Consider the following 20226-nt stretch of genomic DNA (forward strand, 5'->3'; position numbering starts at 1 on the left):
TAATTGTGCCAACATTAAATATTGATGAGCCATCAGTAAAACTTTACGCCCCAAATTTGCTGTTTATTCTATTTCGTTGCTGTCACACGCAAATCAAGCTTGTCTGTTGCTTCATATATTTCTTCAAATAAACTAAAATATTTATTATACATATATATATATATATATTTTTTTTTTTTGTTACTCGCACGTGTATATACATACTTAAATACCCATTAAATAATTTGTATCAACTTTAGCCGTAGCTGTTATGTTGCGCTGAAGTGATCAAAACTGATTTTTTTCGAAACATTTTTCATAAGACAACGTTAGTCTTCGTAATGAGTCAGTCGCAACCAAAGCTTTGCAATTCACGTCTTCCACATTAAACTGCAAAGCCCTGCCCCCCTGAGCTACGACCTACAACAAAGTACTCTCGAAAATATTCATCTAGAAATTCCTTAAGTAAAAAGCACGTTGGTTTGTTAAAAATCACCAAATTACACAAACCGTACCATCTGTAAAGACGGGTACCTGTGCGTATACGTGACATTTTTGATTTTTTATACCCAGCTGTACTTGTACACATTGTATTATAACTTTGATTGGATAACGGTTGGTTGTACATGTATAAAGGACGATTCCTTAGATATTAGATAGATATAGACTTCCATATATCAAAATCATCAGTATCGAAGAAAAATTTGATTGAGCCATGTCCGTTCGCCCGTCCGTCCGTGCGTCTATCCGTTAACACGATAACTTGAGTAAATATTGAGATATCTTCACCACGGGCTTATCTGGGCCCAGAATAGATTGTTATTGAAAATGAGCGAAATCGGATGTTAACCACGCCCACTTTTTATATATATAACATTTTGGAAAACACAAAAACCTGATTATTTAGTAAATAATACACCTAGAATGTTGAAATTTGACGTGTGGGCGAAGTTTTAAAATGGGCGTGGCACCGCCGACTTGTGATAAAATCAATTTTACAAATATTATTAATCCGAAATCAAAAATCGTTAAACCTATCGTAACAAAACTCGGCAGAGAGGTGTTGCCTTTACTACAAAGAATGCTTTGAAGAAAAATTAACGAAATCGGTGAAGGACAACGCCCACTTTTATATAAAAGATTTTTAAAAGGGTCGTGTACGAATAAAATAAGCTATATCTTTGCAAAAAAGAGCTTTATATCAATGGTATTTCATTTCCCAAGTGGATTTATAACAATAAATAGGAAAAACTTCAAATTTAAAAAAATGGGCGTGGCACCGACCCTTGTATGACTAACCAATTTTCTATGTTTCGGTAGCCATAACTCGAAGAAAAATTAGCTCAGAATAGAACCGTATGTATATGTATTGTTGCGCAGCCTTGTAACACTATTAAGCACACAAAACAAACAACAACACACGAACTTAGACTTCCTTGCTTGTTTTTTTATTATTTCATATGAATGTGTTAAATATCTACAAACATATTAGTGAAGCTAGTATAAGCGTGTTAAAAATGAAGGAATTTCAATATGCTGTCTGATTGTCTGAATTCAATCAAATTCGGTGACTTTGTTTTGTTGTGAATCTATTGAACTGCTGTATTAATTTAGTGCTTTGAATTGTTTGTGCCTGTATTTGTTAGACAGCTTTTATGCTTACCATTTACATAATTATTTATTATAATGCAAATGTGCGTGCAAATACTTCAAAATACTTGCTTTGTCAGTTCTGTCAGTTATTAATATTCATCATATTTGGCACCTTCTATAAACATTGTACGTGTCAAGGCATATACAGCAGCGCACACGAAAAGAGCAGTGACAATTTTTGTCAAATTTGGTAAATTAAGTTGTTTTCCATGATTTAAGAAAAAATTTATATGAATTTTTTAGCTGAAATTATGCAAACCAAACTCAAAAACATTTTCGAAAAAAATTCAAAAATTCGAAAAAAAAGTTACCAAAAAATTTCGAACTTTTTTATTTAGAGTTTGCTGAATTTTTTTGAGTATACAGTTTTGTTGACCAATCAATTTTAGTCTAGCAAAGTACAAGTTCTAGGTTGTCTGAGTTTTGACAAATAATTGTCCGCCATTAGTTTGTAATAACATATAAAATAACCTATAATACAAATCTTCAAGTAGACACACTCAAAACCCCTTCTCCTAAGTATACGCAATCGACAGGACTTGTCTCCAATTCGTGCTAACTTCAATCCTCTCTACACTTGCAGTCCGCTTTGCACAAAAAAAACTGGACTGCTTCGTACTTGATTTCCACTTCACATCCACTTTTACATCGCATGCTGCGGAATACTTTTCATTCGTTTGTGGAATGAATCACATGAATGTTTCGGGAGTATAGTCTTCTCCAAAAATACTTCGTGGTTTGCGTCTAGAACAACAGAATCTATCGAAATCGAAAAATTCTCGATGCACATATGTAAGGCTTCGCCTCTACAGTGATCGCCTATGTTATTCAGATCGTGTATGACAACTTATAACATGCTCAACGTGCTTTCTCGATAGCCACATGTTAATATATGGAATACATATTGTAACGAATTTACTTGCAAATCCTCTTATTTGCAATCCTCTGCTAAGTTCGAATCACTAAACTGTTGAATAAATAACTCCAATATTGAATAATGGAAAAATGGCCTTTATTAAAGTACTTCACAATAACACTTATACTTTGCTACTCGCTGGCTTAATAACCAAACTGATTTATAACTCAAATTAAACTCTACTATTGGCCGCCAGATCGCGTGCTTAATCAATAACTGATTGATTGCTCAACTCAAACTGAATTACAGCGCCTCTTCATCTGTTGCCTTTTATACCCTTTGGTTTCCTCGTTTGCATTTTTCCAGAATGTACTAGCATTGTCCATGAGCTCTCAAACTTCTCAGCTATAACTAAAATTGCACAATTGTATACATCTTTTAGGCGCTTCCAGAATCTACTAGTCCAGTAGCTCTCAAACTTCTCAGATATATGCATGTGTTTGCGCATTGACTCTCCGCTGCTCGTATTCGTACATGGTACATATGTGTAGACGCAATTATTTATTCGTTTATGTAGATACATAAAGATTGAATTATTGATGTGAGTGTTTGTAGTTTTCAGTCTCTCGCGCGCACATAGGCGTATAAGTAAATGCATCTGTGTGTGACATCTCTCTGGGCTGCCTTATATATGTGTTAACTTGATTTGATTATTAACGTAAATACTGCTTGGTATGGCCTTAGCATCGCCTTAGTGATGGGATAACTTAGTGATGCTAATATCCGTGACACTGTCCTCCACCTTAGTCTGATCGTCCCGATCAGAGAAATCTCCCGAACTAACTGCCGCTAACATCTCCAAATGTACCACTCTTCTAACCCGTGGTTTCCCAGTGGTTTGTATGCGGTAGATGGTATCACTGATCTTCTTCACAACTTTGTACGGGCCTTCCCAACTGCACCGAAATTTAGCTGGAACACCTTTCCGCCGGTGAGGGCTGTTTAACAGTACCAAATCTCCCGCCAAGAAACCTTCCGAATTAAAGTTCTTGTCATGCCAGTGTTTCATCTTACTACTCATTACCCTGGGCCGTTCCTTCACACTCTGTTGTTTGGTCAATGAACCACTTCGTAGAGCTTGCGCTGGACGAATTTTCTTTGCATAATCGGTATCGTTCCCACATTTTACAACAGTAGTGCGCTCCGGCTTGAAACTACCCTCGCATTCTTTCTCGGAAATTCGTTGCTTCCTTTTTACTGCGTCTTTTAGGTTTTGTCAATGCCAGTGTTTCTCTCGCAGGTACTTTTGATTTTGATTTATTTGGCCCATTCGATCTATCAACCTTTACCTTTGAATTTCGTGGCCTTCGTTGAGTATTCTCCACCAGTACCCGATTACTGCTGAACCCTTTTTCCAAACTAAAGTTAAGTGGCACATCTTGGTTCTCATAACGCATCACCCTTCTCTGCATATCGATCTTGATGTCATGGTCAACCAAGAAATCCACTCCCAATATAACTTCATCAACAATCTCCGCCACAACAAATTTGCAAACTCTTGCAATGTTTCACTAGGCCTCTGGAAGCGGTTCAGCAACTCCATTTGGTATATCTGTCTCCTATGCTCAGTTCCGTATCGTCTCTCTAGAGCGCCCATCAATGCTTCATAACAGTTCCGTTCGCCCTCTGGAATGGTTTGTAAAATCTCAGCTGCAGGCCCTTTCAACGCCATGAACAGTGCAGCAACTTTATCTCCGCATTCCAGTTGTTCACTGCTGCGGTCTTCTCAAACTGTAGCTTAAAGACCTGAAAAGGAACAGAACCGTCAAAGGATGGTGTCGTTACCTTTGGATTACTCGCTGAAACAGCTGGGCGATTTAGTTGTAACTGCTCCATACGACCTTTTAAATCATCTACTTCTGCCTGAAATTGAGCCATTTTTGCATCCTGCGCTTGCAGTTTTGATGATACCTGTTCCAAAATTTCTGCCGAAATTTCAGATATACGTGCCTCTTGCGCTTCCAATTGAGATGCCATATATGTCTTTTGGTCTTCCAGTTGAGATGACACTTGCGACGTCATTTCTGAAATACGTGCCTCCTGTGATTCCAGTTGGGATGCCATATATGTCTTCTGTGACTCCAGTTGGGATGTTATATTTGTCTTTTGTTCTTCCAGTTGTGATGACATGTTGGTGGATATTTGTGATGACATTTCGGACATTTGTGCCGATATTGCAGCCAATATCATGTTCAAGTCTGTGTTTGTAACTATCTGCGATGTTTCGTTTTTCTCTTCAATTTTTGTTGTTGTTTCGTCCCCATCAGGATAAAAGACAAACTCGTCCACATCAATTCCTTGCGACTCCATTGCCTCTCGTAGCCGTGCTTGAAGTTCGATCTTATTGCCGGTTGTATTTAATCCACGGTTCTCCAACTCCTTTTTCAGTTGCTGGATCTTCAATTCACTGAACTTTGCATGTCCAAGTTGTATTCCCAATCTTCGGAATTTATTCAACAATTCCTCTTCTGACACCAATTGTAACGAATTTACTTGCAAATCCTCTTATTTGCAATCCTCTGCTAAGTTCGAATCACTAAACTGTTGAATAAATAACTCCAATATTGAATAATGGAAAAATGGCCTTTATTAAAGTACTTCACAATAACACTTATACTTTGCTACTCGCTGGCTTAATAACCAGACCGATTGATAACTCAAATTAAACTCTACTATTGGCCGCCAGATCGTGTGCTTAATCAGTAATTGATTGATTGCTCAACTCAAACTGAATTACAGCGCCTCTTCATCTGTTGCCTTTTATACCCTTTGGTTTCCTCGTTTGCATTTTTCCAGAATGTACTAGCATTGTCCATGAGCTCTCAAACTTCTCAGCTATAACTAAAATTGCACAATTGTATACATCTTTTAGGCGCTTCCAGAATCTACTAGTCCAGTAGCTCTCAAACTTCTCAGATATATGCATGTGTTTGCGCATTGACTCTCCGCTGCTCGTATTCGTACATGGTACATATGTGTAGACGCAATTATTTATTCGTTTATGTAGATACATAAAGATTGAATTATTGATGTGAATGTTTGTAGTTTTCAGTCTCTCGCGCGCACATAGGCGTATAAGTAAATGCATCTGTGTGTGACATCTCTCTGGGCTGCCTTATATATGTGTATACTTGATTTGATTATTAACGTAAATACTGCTTGGCATGGCCTTAGCATCGCCTTAGTGATGGAATAACTTAGTGATGCTAATATCCGTGACACTGCCCTCCACCTAAGTCTGATCGTCGCGATCAGACAAATCTCCCGATCTAACTGCCGCTGGCATCTCCAAATGTACCACTCTTCTAACCCGTGGTTTCCCAGTGGTTTGTATGCGGTAGATGGTATCACTGATCTTCTCCACAACTTTGTACGGGCCTTCCCAACTGCACCGAAATTTAGCTGGAACACCTTTCCGCCGGTGAGGGCTATTTAACAGTACCAAATCTCCCGCCAAGAAACCTTCCGAATTAAAGTTCTTGGCATGCCAGTGTTTCATCTTACTACTCATTACCCTGGGCCGTTCCTTCACACTCTGTTGCTTGATCAATGAACCACTTCGTAGAGCTTGCGCTGGACGAATTTTCTTTGCATAATCGGTATCGTTCCCACATTTTACAACAGTAGTGCGCTCCGGCTTGAAACTACCCTCGCATTCTTTCTCGGAAATTCGTTGCTTCGTTTTCCTTCGTATTTTAGGTTTTGTCAATGCCAGTGTTTCTCTCGCAGGTACTTTTGATTTTGATTTATTTGGCCCATTCGATCTATCAACCTTTACCTTTGAATTTCGTGGCCTTCGTCGAGTATTCTACACCAGTACCCGATTACTGCTGAACCCTTTTTCCAAACTAAAGTTAAGTGGCACATCTTGGTTCTCATAACGCATCACCCTTCTCTGCATATCGATCTTGATGTCATGGTCAACCAAGAAATCCACTCCCAATATAACTTCATCAACAATCTCCGCCACAACAAATTTGTGTAGAACCATGACCTTCCCAATCAATACTTCACATATCACTTCTCCCTGAACTTGGTTATACTCGCCAGTGACCGTACGCAACTTTGCTCCAGGTAACGGTTTTACTCTCCTGTTGACCAAGTCAGATCGGATCAAGGAATGAGATGCGCCCGTATCTACAGTCAGTACTCGTTCTTTGCCATCCACATTCCCTCTGACGGTAAGACTGCTCGATTTTCTACCAATTTGCGACACAGATATCACAGGGCATTCAATAGCTGGATCTAGCTCTCTATCTCTTACTCGCTCTTGCTCATCTCCTCAAGCTTTGCGTTTATGGCCACCCACATTGTTGGAACTATTAGGACCAAGATCGCAATGACGTGCATTGTGACCTGGGTTGCCGCACTTGAAACATTTAATAACTCCGGCATTCTTCTGTTGAGATCCCTTCAGTGCTTCCAAAATTGTTTCTACCCACTCTGGCCTTTCTACTTCCACACGGCGTGCTTTGTACGCTGGCTTACTCAAAAGTGAGGCTGTTTCCTGAGTCAGTGCATGCGATACCGTTTCAGAAAACTTTAGTTTTGGATTCGCATATGTAGCCCGCTTCGTTTCCACATCTCGTATGCCATTTATGAAGCTCTGAATTTTTACCCTTTCAGTGTATTCCACGGGTGCGTCAGCATTTGCAAGATGAGCCAATCCTTCAATATCTGAAGCAAACTCCTGCAATGTCTCATTTGCTTTTTGGTAGCGGTTTTGCAACTCAATTTGGAATATCTGTTTCCTATGCTCGCTTCCGTATCGCCGTTCTACAGCAGCCATCAATGCGTCATAACTGTTCCGTTGGTACTCTGGAATAGTCTGTAAGATTTCGGCAGCTGGTCCTTTCAATGCTACGAAGGTAGGTAGGTTGAACTGGCCGGTCCATGAGGACCTCACATAGACTGATTGAGTCCGTAGTGTTACCAGAAGTTTGTTTTAACGACCAAACTGAAAAACCCTATCAAAAACCAGGACCTATGTTATAAAATAACTCCGTCCTCTTGGCAAATACTAGAAGCTTCCTAGGACTTAAGCCACTTGCTGCTTCTAGATCTGACAGCTGTATCACTCCTAATAGCTGGAGTCTTAGCCTGGCAAGTGCAGGGCACGAGCACAGAACGTGCTCGATCGTTTCCTCCTCCAACCCGCACTTCCTACACCTGCTATCACTGACCAAGCCTAATTTAAAGGCATGTGACGCCAGAAGGCAGTGTCCAGTCAGAATACCCGTCATGAGTCTACAGTCCTCTCTTTTTAATGATAGAAGCAACTGTGTTAGTCTAAGGTTGTAAGACCTACACATAATCTTCGACACTTTACAGCCCCGCGCTTGAACCCACGCCTTTTCTGCTTGGTCGATCATGTGCACCTCTCGCCTTCGCTTAATCTCGCCCAATCTAATTGGGACGTCTACGGAGCAAGCTTCAAGGGATGCGCCCTTTTTAGCTAATTCGTCCGCTTTTTCATTCCCATCTATTCCCATATGCCCTGGGACCCAATATAGATGTATGCTTCTCCCTGTCCCGATTCTCTCCAGAGACTGCTTACACTCTAACACGCATTTAGATGCTGTGCTTGACTGTCAATATAAAAATTAACACGGTTGCAGCTTAGGCTATTCTCTTCCAGGGTTTCTACTGCTTTGGTTACGGCTAATATTTCCGCTTGGAAAACGCTACAGTAATCCGGCAGCCTGTAGGATCTGCTTAATTCCGGATCAGCGCAGTATACCGCAGACCCTACTCCTTCCACTATTTTGGAACCATCGGTGTACACATGTATCGCCTCGTCCGCCATTTGCGCACCCTTGCGCCAACCGTCCACCTCTATTGTGGCCTTAAGATCTCCCTCAAAGTGCAGGTAGGGAATCATGTAGTCTGTTCGTCTTGTGACTGAGGACGCTATACTACTATGGCCATATGGTCGGCGCTCAAGCTGCCCCGAAGCATCGAGCCTGGTTGCGGTCGTTAACGCTTTGTTCTTTGCTACCAGGTCTACAGGTGGAATGTGCAGAACGGCATACAGTGCAGCCGTCGGGGTTGTTTTCAGGGCTCCCGTAATGCAAAGCATCGATAGTCTGCATACCCCCTCTAATTTTTTGAGGTATGTTGTTTTTTGTGTGGCTTTCCACCAAACAAGAACTCCATAGTATAGAATAGGGCTTACAATCGCTGTAAAAACCCAATGAGAAAGAGAGGGCGATAGGCCCCACGTACACCCCAGCATTCTTTTACATGCATAGAGTGCCGTTGAGGCCTTCTTGACCCTCTCCTCCACGTTGAGCTTCCATGACATCTTACTGTCTAGGATGATTCCTAAATATTTTGTGCAAGGTTTCTCCTGTAAGGTCACCGCTCCTAACTTAGGCCTGGTCCAATTTGGGACCTTGTACCTCTTTGTAAGCAAGACCATATCCGTCTTCTCCGCATTGACTTTCAGCCCGACATTAGATGCGCAGGTATGAATATCCCGAAGCGCCCGATCCATCAAAGAACTTATCGTTGGAAGGCATTTTCCACTTATGACAATTGCAACGTCATCTGCGTAAGCCGTAAGTTTTACGGGTCCCTCATCGAATTGCCTGAGCAGTTGGTTGATGACCAGTGTCCACAGCAGAGGTGATAGCACCCCTCCCTGCGGCGTGCCCCTGTCCACTGATTTCGTGGCCTCGTACAATCCCCATTGTGATGTAATCTTTCTGCAATTTAACATGCAGCCGATCCATCTGATTAAGGCAGGATGTACTTTAATGTAATTAAGACCATCCATAATCGCCCATTTTGCAACATTATTGAAAGCCCCGGCAATGTCCAAGAAGACTCCTAGAGCATACTCCTTATATTCCAAGGATTTCTCTATGCTTATTACCACCCTATGCAATGCGGTGTCTACCGACTTGCCTTTGGTGTACGCATGCTGTGTTGTGGAGAGCAGCTTTTCATCCACGTTGGACTTTATGTACACATCTATCAGCCTCTCAAAGGTTTTGAGCAGAAATGATGTTAAGCTAATGGGTCTATAGTCTTTGGGATACACGTGACCGATCTTCCCCGCCTTTGGTAGAAAAGCTACACGAGCAGTTCTCCAAGAGTGCGGTACATGATTCAGTCTTATGCACCCATCGAATATTATTTTAAGCCATTCCACGACCGCCCTACTTGAGACTTGTAGCATGGCCGGGAATATACCATCTGGGCCCGGCGATTTAAACTTAGAAAACGTCTTCACTGCCCACTCGATCTTGGTATCGGTCACCAAGCCCGGCACCACTAGCTCCGTGATCGAAGTGTGAGTGATGTCTGCTGGTTCTTCTAAACCGTCTCCCGATGGGAAATGTGTATCGAGAAGCACCTCAAGGGATTCCTCACTATCACGTGACCATTCCCCGTTCTCTTTCTTTATTAGTCCCTGGACTATGTTTCCCTTTGCTAGGACTTTTTTCAACCGTGCTGTTTCACTGGAGCACTCTATGTCCGTACAGAAACTTTTCCATGAGTTTCTCTTCGCCCTGATAATTTCACGCTTGTAGATCCTCAGTAGATCCCTGTACTCGTCCCGACACGCTTCGCTTTCCGCGGTCTTTGCGAGTTTAAACATTTCTTTTACCTGTCTTCTTAGAAGACTCAGCTCATTGCTCCACCATGGCGGCTTTGCTTTTCCTCTGAATCTTCTTAGAGGGCAAGCGTTGTTATACGCAGTCATAAGCGTCCTTGTTAGGAATTCATTCGACTCCTCCAGTTCCTCTACATTAGCAACCTCTTTGGGTTGTCCCAGTTTCGTTTCTACATGTTTCTGGAATTTAGTCCAATTCGTTACCCTAGGGTTTCTAAAGATTCCTCCCTTCTCTACCCTCTTTAGTGGGATGCTGAAGCTTATATACGCATGGTCGGAGAAGGATGGTCTATCGAGAGCCATCCAATCATACCTTGATATATCACGCTCGGAGCTCAATGTAATATCCAGAACATTGCTGGATGTTGGACCAATGTATGTAGGAACATTTCCCCTGTTGGCTATCTGCAAATTGGTTTGCAGGATGTAACAAAATAGAGATTCGCTCTCTCGCATTTGCATCTGCGCCTATGACCAACCGCCCTTTGCGCCCTTCCTCCTGTACTAGCCTTTTGCACTCCATCGGTGGAACCTCCGCAGCATGGGCCATGTAGCAGGACGCCAGGATAAATGCCTGCTTATTCTTTTGCTCAACGGCCACCGCTACGAGATCCTCGGTGGTGTAATTAGGCAGCATATATGAATGCAGCTGTTTCCTTACCATTACTACAGCTCGCACCCGTCCTTCCGTTTGTGCGTAGTAAACGCCAAACCCGCGCGCGCTAAGTCCAGAAACCTTTCCTCCCGATGAGAGCCACGGCTCCTGGATCAGCGCCACGTCAAACGAACCCTCCTCAAGGGTTAGGAGAAGTTCGCTCGACGCCACTTTACTGTGTTGGAGGTTTATCTGTAGGACTCGCAGCACCATTGGGCTGTTTGTCCCCCTCCAGCACCTTCGTCTTGACGTCGTCGTCCTCCTCTTGCCCTTTTGGTTTAGAGTATTCGAGGCCCCCTTCAGCCCCTCGTGAATGTTGTGCCGTGTGTTCCTCTGTGCGAGTCACAGCACCATTTAGCGGTTGGTCCTCTTCTAGCACGTTCGTGGTGACGTCTTTTTTCCCTTAGGCTTCTGAGGTCCTTTTCGACTTCGCCCACTTCCAGCGTGTTAGGATTTTTATCCTCGGGACTTCTTTTCCTGAGTCGCATGTAAATTTTGCCAGTGCCAAAGGACATTTTGCCAAGCTGCGTGTACAAAATATCCTCCGCCTGCTTGTTTATTTGGAAGATGTAGAACTGACCATCCTCGGTAGGCCGCGATACAGTAAGTACGTTCCAATCCTGTGTCGGTATGTTCGGATTCTGTTTCTGCAGAAGTCACAGTGTATCCTCCGACTTCATCACGCATGGTATCCATACCTTAACTTTTGGTACCGTGGGGATTTGCGCTTTATCCACCACCTCAAACCGCGCGTTCGTGCCTTGCCTTTGGAGGTTTGGAACGACTTCCTCCAGCCACCGCAAGCTCGCGATGTTGTCGCACGCTATCATCTTCACACCATTATACCATCCCCCCGAATCAAAGGTTGGAAGGGGCTTACTTGGTTGTTCCCGAATCATCTTAAGCATTAAGCTAATAAGCTCCCTTTCCACAGATCTCCACCTTTCAGTAGTCATTTGTCCGAACGGACTGCTACGATCAACCAGCGCCACAGTCAGTCACTGCTTTGCCACATCACTCATCTTCTCGGGAAAAGCAGGAGTCTTAGTGTTATCTCCCTTTGGAACCTCCGAGAAAGCCGGAGTCTTAGCGTTATCTCCCTTTGGCTTATCTCCTACTTCCGTAGTTGGAACTTCCCTCTGACTGGCAGCTTTCGAGGTAGTTGCTACCTCGCTATTGGAACCCATCTGTCTTACAGCTTTGGGCCTACTCCAATGCTACGAAGAGTGCGGCAACTTTATCTTCCACATTCCAGTTGTTCACTGCTGCGGTCTTCTCACACTGTAGCTTAAAGACCTGAAAAGGAACAGAACCGTTAAAGGATGGTGTTTTTACCTTTGGATTACTCGCTGAAACTGCTGGACGATTTAATTGTAACTGCTCCATACGACCCTTCAAATCATCGACTTCTGCCTGAAATTGAGCGATTTTTGCATCCTGCGCTTCCAGCTTTGATGTTACCCTTGCTTTCTGTGCTTCTAACTGTGAAGACATTTGTGCCACCTGCAATGATAAGCGCTCATCTTGTTCTTCCATCTTTGATGTTATGCGTGTCTCCTGCGATTCCAGTTGGGATGCCATATATGTCTTCTGTTCTTCCAATTGCGTTTCCATCTTGGATGTAATCTGTGTCGACATTTCTGACATTCGCGTTTCTTGTGCTTCAATCTTCGATGTTATTCCTGCCTCTTGGGATTCCATCTGTGATGACATATACGTTTTCTGTTCTTCTAGTTGAGATGACATATACGTTTTCTGTTCTTCTAGTTGAGATGCCAGTTGAGATGTTATATCTGTCTTTTGCGATTCCAGTTGAGAAGCCACTGTCGATGTTTGAGCAGATATTGCAGCCAAAATCATGTTCAAATCTGTGCTGGTAACCGTCTGCGATGTTTCGTTTTTCTCTTCAATTTTTGTTGTCCCCTCGCCATCAAGGTGAAAGACATACTCTTCCACATCAATTCCTTCTGCTTCCATTGCCTCTCGTAGCCGTGCCTGAAGTTCGAGTTTAACGCCGCTTGTATCCAATCCACGGCTCTCCAACTCCTTTAGTTTCTGGATCTTCAATTCACTGAACTTTGCCATGTCCTTGTTGTCCTTTGGAATTTATTCAACAATTCCTCTTCTGACACCAATTGTAACGAATTTACTTGCAAATCCTCTTATTTGCAATCCTCTGCTAAGTTCGAATCACTAAACTGTGGAATAAATAACTCCAATATTGAATAATGGAAAAATGGCCTTTATTAAAGTACTTCACAATGACACTTATACTTTGCTACTCGCTGGCTTAATAACCAAACTGATTGATAACTCAAATTAAACTCTACTATTGGCCGCCAGATCGCGTGCTTAATCAATAACTGATTGATTGCTCAACTCAAACTGAATTACAGCGCCTCTTCATCTGTTGCTTTTTATACCCTTTGGTTTCCTCGTTTGCATTTTTCCAGAATGTACTAGCATTGTCCATGAGCTCTCAAACTTCTCAGCTATAACTAAAATTGCACAATTGTATACATCTTTTAGGCGCTTCCAGAATCTACTAGTCCAGTAGCTCTCAAACTTCTCAGATATATGCATGCATGTGTTTGCGCATTAACTCTCCGCTGCTCGTATTCGTACATGGTACATATGTGTAGACGCAATTATTTATTCGTTTATGTAGATACATAAAGATTGAATTATTGATGTGAATGTTTGTAGTTTTCAGTCTCTCGCGCGCACATAGGTGTATAAGTAAATGCATCTGTGTGTGACATCTCTCTGGGCTGCCTTATATATGTGTATACTTGATTTGATTATTAACGTAAATACTGCTTGGCATGGCCTTAGCATCGCCTTAGTGATGGGATAACTTAGTGATGCTAATATCCATGACAATATGTATCTAGCGTACCTTTATATATATTGACGCGACTGCAGCACGGTTTATCCGGAATTTCTACTGCTTTATTCGCGGCTATAATTTCCACCTGAAATATGCTGCAGTAAGCAGGAAGCCTGTATGATCTATTTTTTTCCGTTAATTTTGAACCATCGGTATACACGTGTACAGTATGTTCTGCCATTTCGGCACCCTGGCGCCAACCCTACCGGTGAATTGTGGCCCCTAGAACTCTTTTGAAGCTCAGCTCAGGCACGGAACCATATATTCCGTTTGCCTGATATTAGATGGTGCCATACTACTATGGCCATAAGGCCTACACTCAAGTTGCCGCTAGGCCCTAAAGCCTTGTTGCAGTGGCTAGGTTATGTTTCACTACTCATAAGATCCATAATTTACTATCATATTTCCAAAGAGTGCTAAGAATTCATATTTATAGTTTGAGTGAAATTGGTTTTCAAAACGACTTTAATTACAACTTGAAGTAAAAAGTGCAAACGTCAAGCTATTAAGTTGGGTTTTGATTTCTACTGTACGTTATTTTGTTTTAAATCAATAAATTTGTTTGTTTAAATAATTGTTGTGCTAAAAATAAGTGTAAAAAAATAAGTGTACTGCATTCAGCAATTTAAAGTTCTACTTTTCTTTACTAAAATAATTTGTATCTTAAAAATAATTGATAAAGTATATTTATTTATTTATTTCTAAGTAAATCTGGGACAAATTAAAATATCCTTACAGACTATTTACAAATTATTAGCTTTAATATTATCTACCATATCACTAACTTTAGTAGAAGTTTAAACTTTGATTTATTTACTGAAAAATCAGTTTCCCTGGCATTAGCAAGAAGATTGAATTCCTTCTATGCCCTAACAATAGGCGAATTGGCGACATATGTCGTTCTGGCTCTATCCAATAAAAAAATATCATGATTTCGAAGTGTTCTAGATGGTATATTGAAGCGAATACGCTCCAAAAGAAACGGCGAGTCAATCGTGCCCCCTATCAAATCATAAATAAATGTCAGCGCTAGTATAGATCTTCTACTATCCAGGGACTTCAGTCTTATAAGTAGATATCTAGAGTAGTAAGATGGTAAAGGATCCTGAAAACGTAATGACCGGAGCCCAAAACGCAAACATTTTATCTGGATCATTTCAAGTCGCTGTATATGACAAGCGTGGTATGGTCTCCAAACGAAGGAAGTATATTCCAGTTTAGACCGTACAAGCGATGTATATAGTAGCTTTAACGTATATGGTTCATGGAAATCCGAGCTAAAGCGGCGAATGAACGCAAGCATTGAATATGACTTAGCAATAACACAGTTAAGTTGACTCTGAAAGAGAAATTTAGCATCGAAAACAACTCCAAGATCTGATATTTCATCAACAGTTTTCAAAACAGAAACACCGATGTGATACGAGGTGTTAATACCATTACGGGATTATGAAAATGAGATGTGAAAGCACTTATTAATATTTAAATGTAAGCAATTCCTACTACACCAATCTATTACTCTGTCAAAATCTGACTGCAGCCGTAGGGAATCTGCCTGATTTGTAACTGATGTAAAAATTTTCAAATCATCTGCGTACAACAAAAAATTCGAGTAAATGAAGCAATGACGTTTGTAATTAATAAAAATTACGAATAGGAGAGGTCCTAGGACACTTCCTTGAGGAACACAAGAGGTCGCGGTAAAAGAACGAGAACTCACACCATCGACGACAACAGTACAACTCTGATCCGCCAGGTAAGACTTCACCCATGATAGAATATTGGATTTCACTCCCAGATCAGCAAGTTTTAAAAGTAGTAATTTATGGCTAACTTTATCCAAGGCCTTAGAAAAATCAGTGTAGATAGCATCCACTTATGCTCTATTATTAAAGACAGAGAGACAATATTCAGTAAAAACAGCAAGATTAGTCACAGTCGACCTACCGGACATAAAACCATGCTGGTTGGGTGAAATAATACATTTTACCGCAAACGATATCTTTTCCTTAATTATAATCTCGAAAAGTTTCGATATTGTGGAAAGTTTTGATATTGGGCGGTAGTTGGCAATATTGCTCTTATCGCCACTCTTGAAAATAGGAGTAATGGAAGTTACTTTCCAGGCATTAATAAAATCTCCCCGCTTTAGAGATTTATTGAAAATTAATAAAATCGGATAAGCAACTGCAACAGTATTTTTTAGCAAAAATGAACACAGTCCATCCACATCAGATTTTTTTGAGGACTTTAACACCGAAATTCTCCGAATAACATCATCAAGTGATATGGAAAGTTCACGAAAATTTATTTGAGTATTAACATCAGTATACTCAACCACATCAGGCAGAACAATATCAGACACAAAGTTTGAGCTGAAGAAATCTGCAAAAAGATCGATGGCATCAATAAGAGAGTATGCAGAGGTTTCATTATAAAAAACATGAGATGGGATGCTAGAGCATGACTTTTTGACTTAATGTCACATTCAAATTTCGCAACATATTTTTTATGAAGCCGATTTCTTAGGGATTTAAATTGCTTTGAATAATATACATATTTTTCCTTAAAAGCAGGCGAGTTAGACAATTTGTGCTTTTTGAAGAATTTTTTTCGTAAATTCTTAAATTTTTTTAACTCCTTCGTATACCAAGGAATTTTATGGCAATTTTTTCGCATTCGAGGGATCAAAATACTATAAATTTGGTTGACTTTACCTTTGAAAATATCAAAGCACTCACTGACACCAACACCAGAGAATATTCTATCCCAATCAATTATGCTTATTTTGGCGTTGATATCATCAAAGGCATTGTTTCTAAAATTATAGTTTCCTGAGTTCATATCTAATCGAATTTTTTTAAACTCATAAAATTCTAATTCCAAAACTAGTGGAACATGATGTAAGCCAGGGCCAGAGAGAGGATCAAGACATTCGGAGAGTGAAAAAACCATGTTATCACTAATAAAAATTAGATCCAACGTTCTAGACAAATTATTAATAAAGGTGTTTACCTGGGCAAGATTCGCGTTCAATAAGTTATCAACAACATATGTTTCAGAAAAACTATTGACATACATACATACATACATATTTGCCGAGTCACTTAGCATATTTGTTGTTGCATTTGATTGGCATTTATTTATTTTCAGTCTTCAATTGTTATTTGCTCGTGCACATTATTTCATTTTCCTTTCACTGCCACAGCTGTTTGCATTGTGTGTTGTTAAGCGTCAGTTAATAGCGATCTTCAAACTGCTCAAACAGCGGTTTTTTTACTGTGATCTCCAAACTATTTTCACTTCCTCCGTCTGTTTAATCAATTTTTACTTTAACTTATAATGTCTTGCAATTTTTTTAGCTGCCAACTGAAAGGTGATACCGAGCGTTTCGTGTCGTGCTGGATTTGTGATGAGCTTGCTCATATGAAGTGCGCTAGTTTGACAGCAAGGGTGTGTGATGTGATCGACGATAACAAGGGCGTGCGTTGGTCGTGCTTGAAATGCAGAAGTGGATCTTTTTAAGCTTTTCAAACATACCCGAAACGCATTCTCTGAAATCGGTAAGGAACTTTCTACATTGGGGGATAAATTCAAGTATTATGAAAACTTGTTTAAATAGAATTAATAAACTTAGCATCTCCAAGTCCACTTACAGTAGAGCCTTCAACATCAAAGGCACCTCTAACAAAACCAGCAGCTAGAAAAAATATTGAACCTGCAAACCGTTTTCAGGCGACTAAGTCTGGAAGTAGGAAGTTGGTTGTAGTCCCTCCTAAAAAATCGATATTCCTGTCAAGATTCGAGAGGAGGATCTGAAATCGTATATCTTCTCAAAAAGGAAAACCGATTACGTAACAATTTGGAAATTAAATTTTAGTTATGAAAGAAACGTATCTTCGTTTAGATTAGATGTACCTATTAAACATTTTGACAATATCGTGAGTAGCGATTTTTGGCCCTCTGGGGCACTTATGCGGGAATTTGAATATAGGCGGAATAAGAGTGTTCCGAACTTAGCAAAGATCCCTCTTAGTAACACTGAGTAAAAAAACTGAACGTAAAATCTGCTTTAGATATATTTTAACAAAATATTATAGGCTTAAACACCAAGTTAACAGAACTATTTTTAAAATCATTTAACTCAAGTTACGATATAATTGCTTTAACCGAAACCTGGCTGAAACCTCATGTTTTTAGCTCAGAGATCCTCTGTAATGACTACCAAATATATCGAAATGACCGCCTGCACAGAGTTGGAGGTGGAGTTCTGCTTGATGTACACTCTTAAATACCATCTGAATAGATTAGCGTACCCGCCACCGATACAACTGAGTTCTTGTGCATACGCACACAACTAGCAAATATCCACATTTATTTGGCCATCTGTTATATCCTGCCATCTTCTGAACTGTCCGTTTATATGCATCACATTTCCTTGCTAAAAACTGTTAATTCGATGCTAAAGCCTTCCGATTCCATTATTGTCTTGGGTGACTTCAATATGTCGCACATATCATGGTACATCTCTGACTTTAATATCGTACCAGTTTCGTCAAAGTCTTCCAACAATGAATTTCTAGACGGAATGTCTGAGCTGTGCCTTCAACAAATGAACATCCAATCGAATAAATTCGGAAGAGTATTCGATTTAGCCTTTGTGGATGATGACTCTAAATATTTCATTAGTCGATGCGAACCCATTATTGAACCTGAAGATGCTTACCACCCTTCCCTCAAAATAGTTTACGAAGTTGTAAGTAATGCTTGTAACAGCGGCAATAAACGATACAACTCCAGTTATCGTTTTGACTTTGCGAAGGCCAATTTCAAAAAATTAAATCGTGATCTATCTCGAATAGTGTGGCCAATATTTAATGCTGATGTGGAGCAAAGCGTTTCTCACTTTTACAATACCATTTACTGTCTTTTTGAAAAATACCTGATACCTAAGCGGATTTGTGTACATTCCGATACAAGCCAAGTATGGTTCACTAAAGAGCTGAAAATTTTAAAGAATAAAAAGTCTCGATCTTTAAAGTTGTTCAAAAAGACGGGTTTACATAACCATTACTTACAGCACTCGATTCTACGCTGCAAGTATTTTCAATTGAACAAAAAGTGTTAGAAAGCTTATCTTTGTAAAATGAAAAGAAATGTAACTTGCAAAAAGGGTTTCCATCATCCATGAAATTCCAAGATAATATTTCCAGCGATGATCAAGAGATCGTCGGAATTTTTCAAATCAAATTACTCTATTGAAACCAACGTTTCGCCTAATGAATACCCGTACCATATTGATTCATGTTATTCAATCAGAGCTCCATTTATATCTTCAGAAGATGTATTATCTTATCTATGAAAGTATTATATACATACGGCCCTAACAGGATCCCGACACACTTTTTTAAAAAATGTGCTGCAAACATCTATCAGCCGCTAACAGATTTATTTAATTTATCTTTAATTTATGGCGTTTTCCCAACAATGTGGAAGGAATCTTTTCTTATCCCGCTTCATAAAAATGGAAGCAGGTCTTCAATAGGAAACTACCGGGGCATAGCAAAGTTATCCGCTATCCAAAGTTATTGGAGGCTTTGTTACCCACCACCTAACATTCTCTATTTCCCCCATAATTGCAAGCTCGCAATATAGGCAAATCAGCTATCCAATACCCAATTTACTAGAATTTACCACCCAAATTTCTAATTGATTTAGAAAAGGCCTTAACACTGATGTAAATTACACCGATTTTAGTAAAGCTTTCGACAAAGTATCACACCCATTACTTATTCATAAGCTCGGTCAACTCGGTTTTCAACGCCGTCTTATATGTTGGATTTCTTCGTATCTTGGTAATCGTACGCAAAAATTAATCTTTAAAAATACACTTTCTGGGGTTATCAATGTGTCGTCTTGTGTTCCTCAGGGCAGCTACCATGGTATGATTCTGTTCTTGTTGTTCATAAACGATATATCTAATATAATTAAATACTCAAAAATCTTGATGAACGCAGACAATGTAAAACTTTTAAAATCATGTGCCTCGGCTGAAGAATATTCCTTGCATCAAATGGATTGAAATCACTTGGTTACCTGGTGCAATGTAAATTATATGCCGCTCAATCTAAAAAAATGTAAATTCATGTGTTTTTCTCGGAGAATTTTGCCACCAGCTTCATATACAATTAACAACAATAGTCTAGAAACTGTAAATAATTTTATTGACCTGGAAATCATGATGGATTCCAAACTTAGTTTCAATCTTCATATTAATGCTACAGTGAATAAAGGCGAAGGTGTTTTTGCATTTGTTAAACGGTGGTCAAAAGAATTTAACGACCCTTACATAACTGTACACGCTCAACTTATCTACTCTTTGGAGTTATCAGCCAACTGGCTGCGGCACATATATACCGCTTGTTTGGCTATGAACTATATTCCGTGTGCATGGAGGAGCGCCACGGTCATATTCATTCCTAAGGCAGGCAAAGCCTCTCACTACGAGCCGA

The 20226-nt window shown here is 40.2% G+C and overlaps 1 protein-coding gene across 6 annotated transcripts in view; it reads left to right on the plus strand.

The window, feature by feature from the left end:
- Positions 1-20226, plus strand: part of rdgA (retinal degeneration A) — a 1310388-nt gene that overhangs the window by 7562 nt on the left and 1282600 nt on the right. The gene's annotated exons all lie outside the window — the stretch shown is intronic.

This window comes from Eurosta solidaginis, chromosome 4 (genome assembly GCF_040869045.1).
Source record: "Eurosta solidaginis isolate ZX-2024a chromosome 4, ASM4086904v1, whole genome shotgun sequence".
Classification (NCBI taxonomy): Eukaryota; Metazoa; Arthropoda; class Insecta; order Diptera; family Tephritidae; genus Eurosta; species Eurosta solidaginis.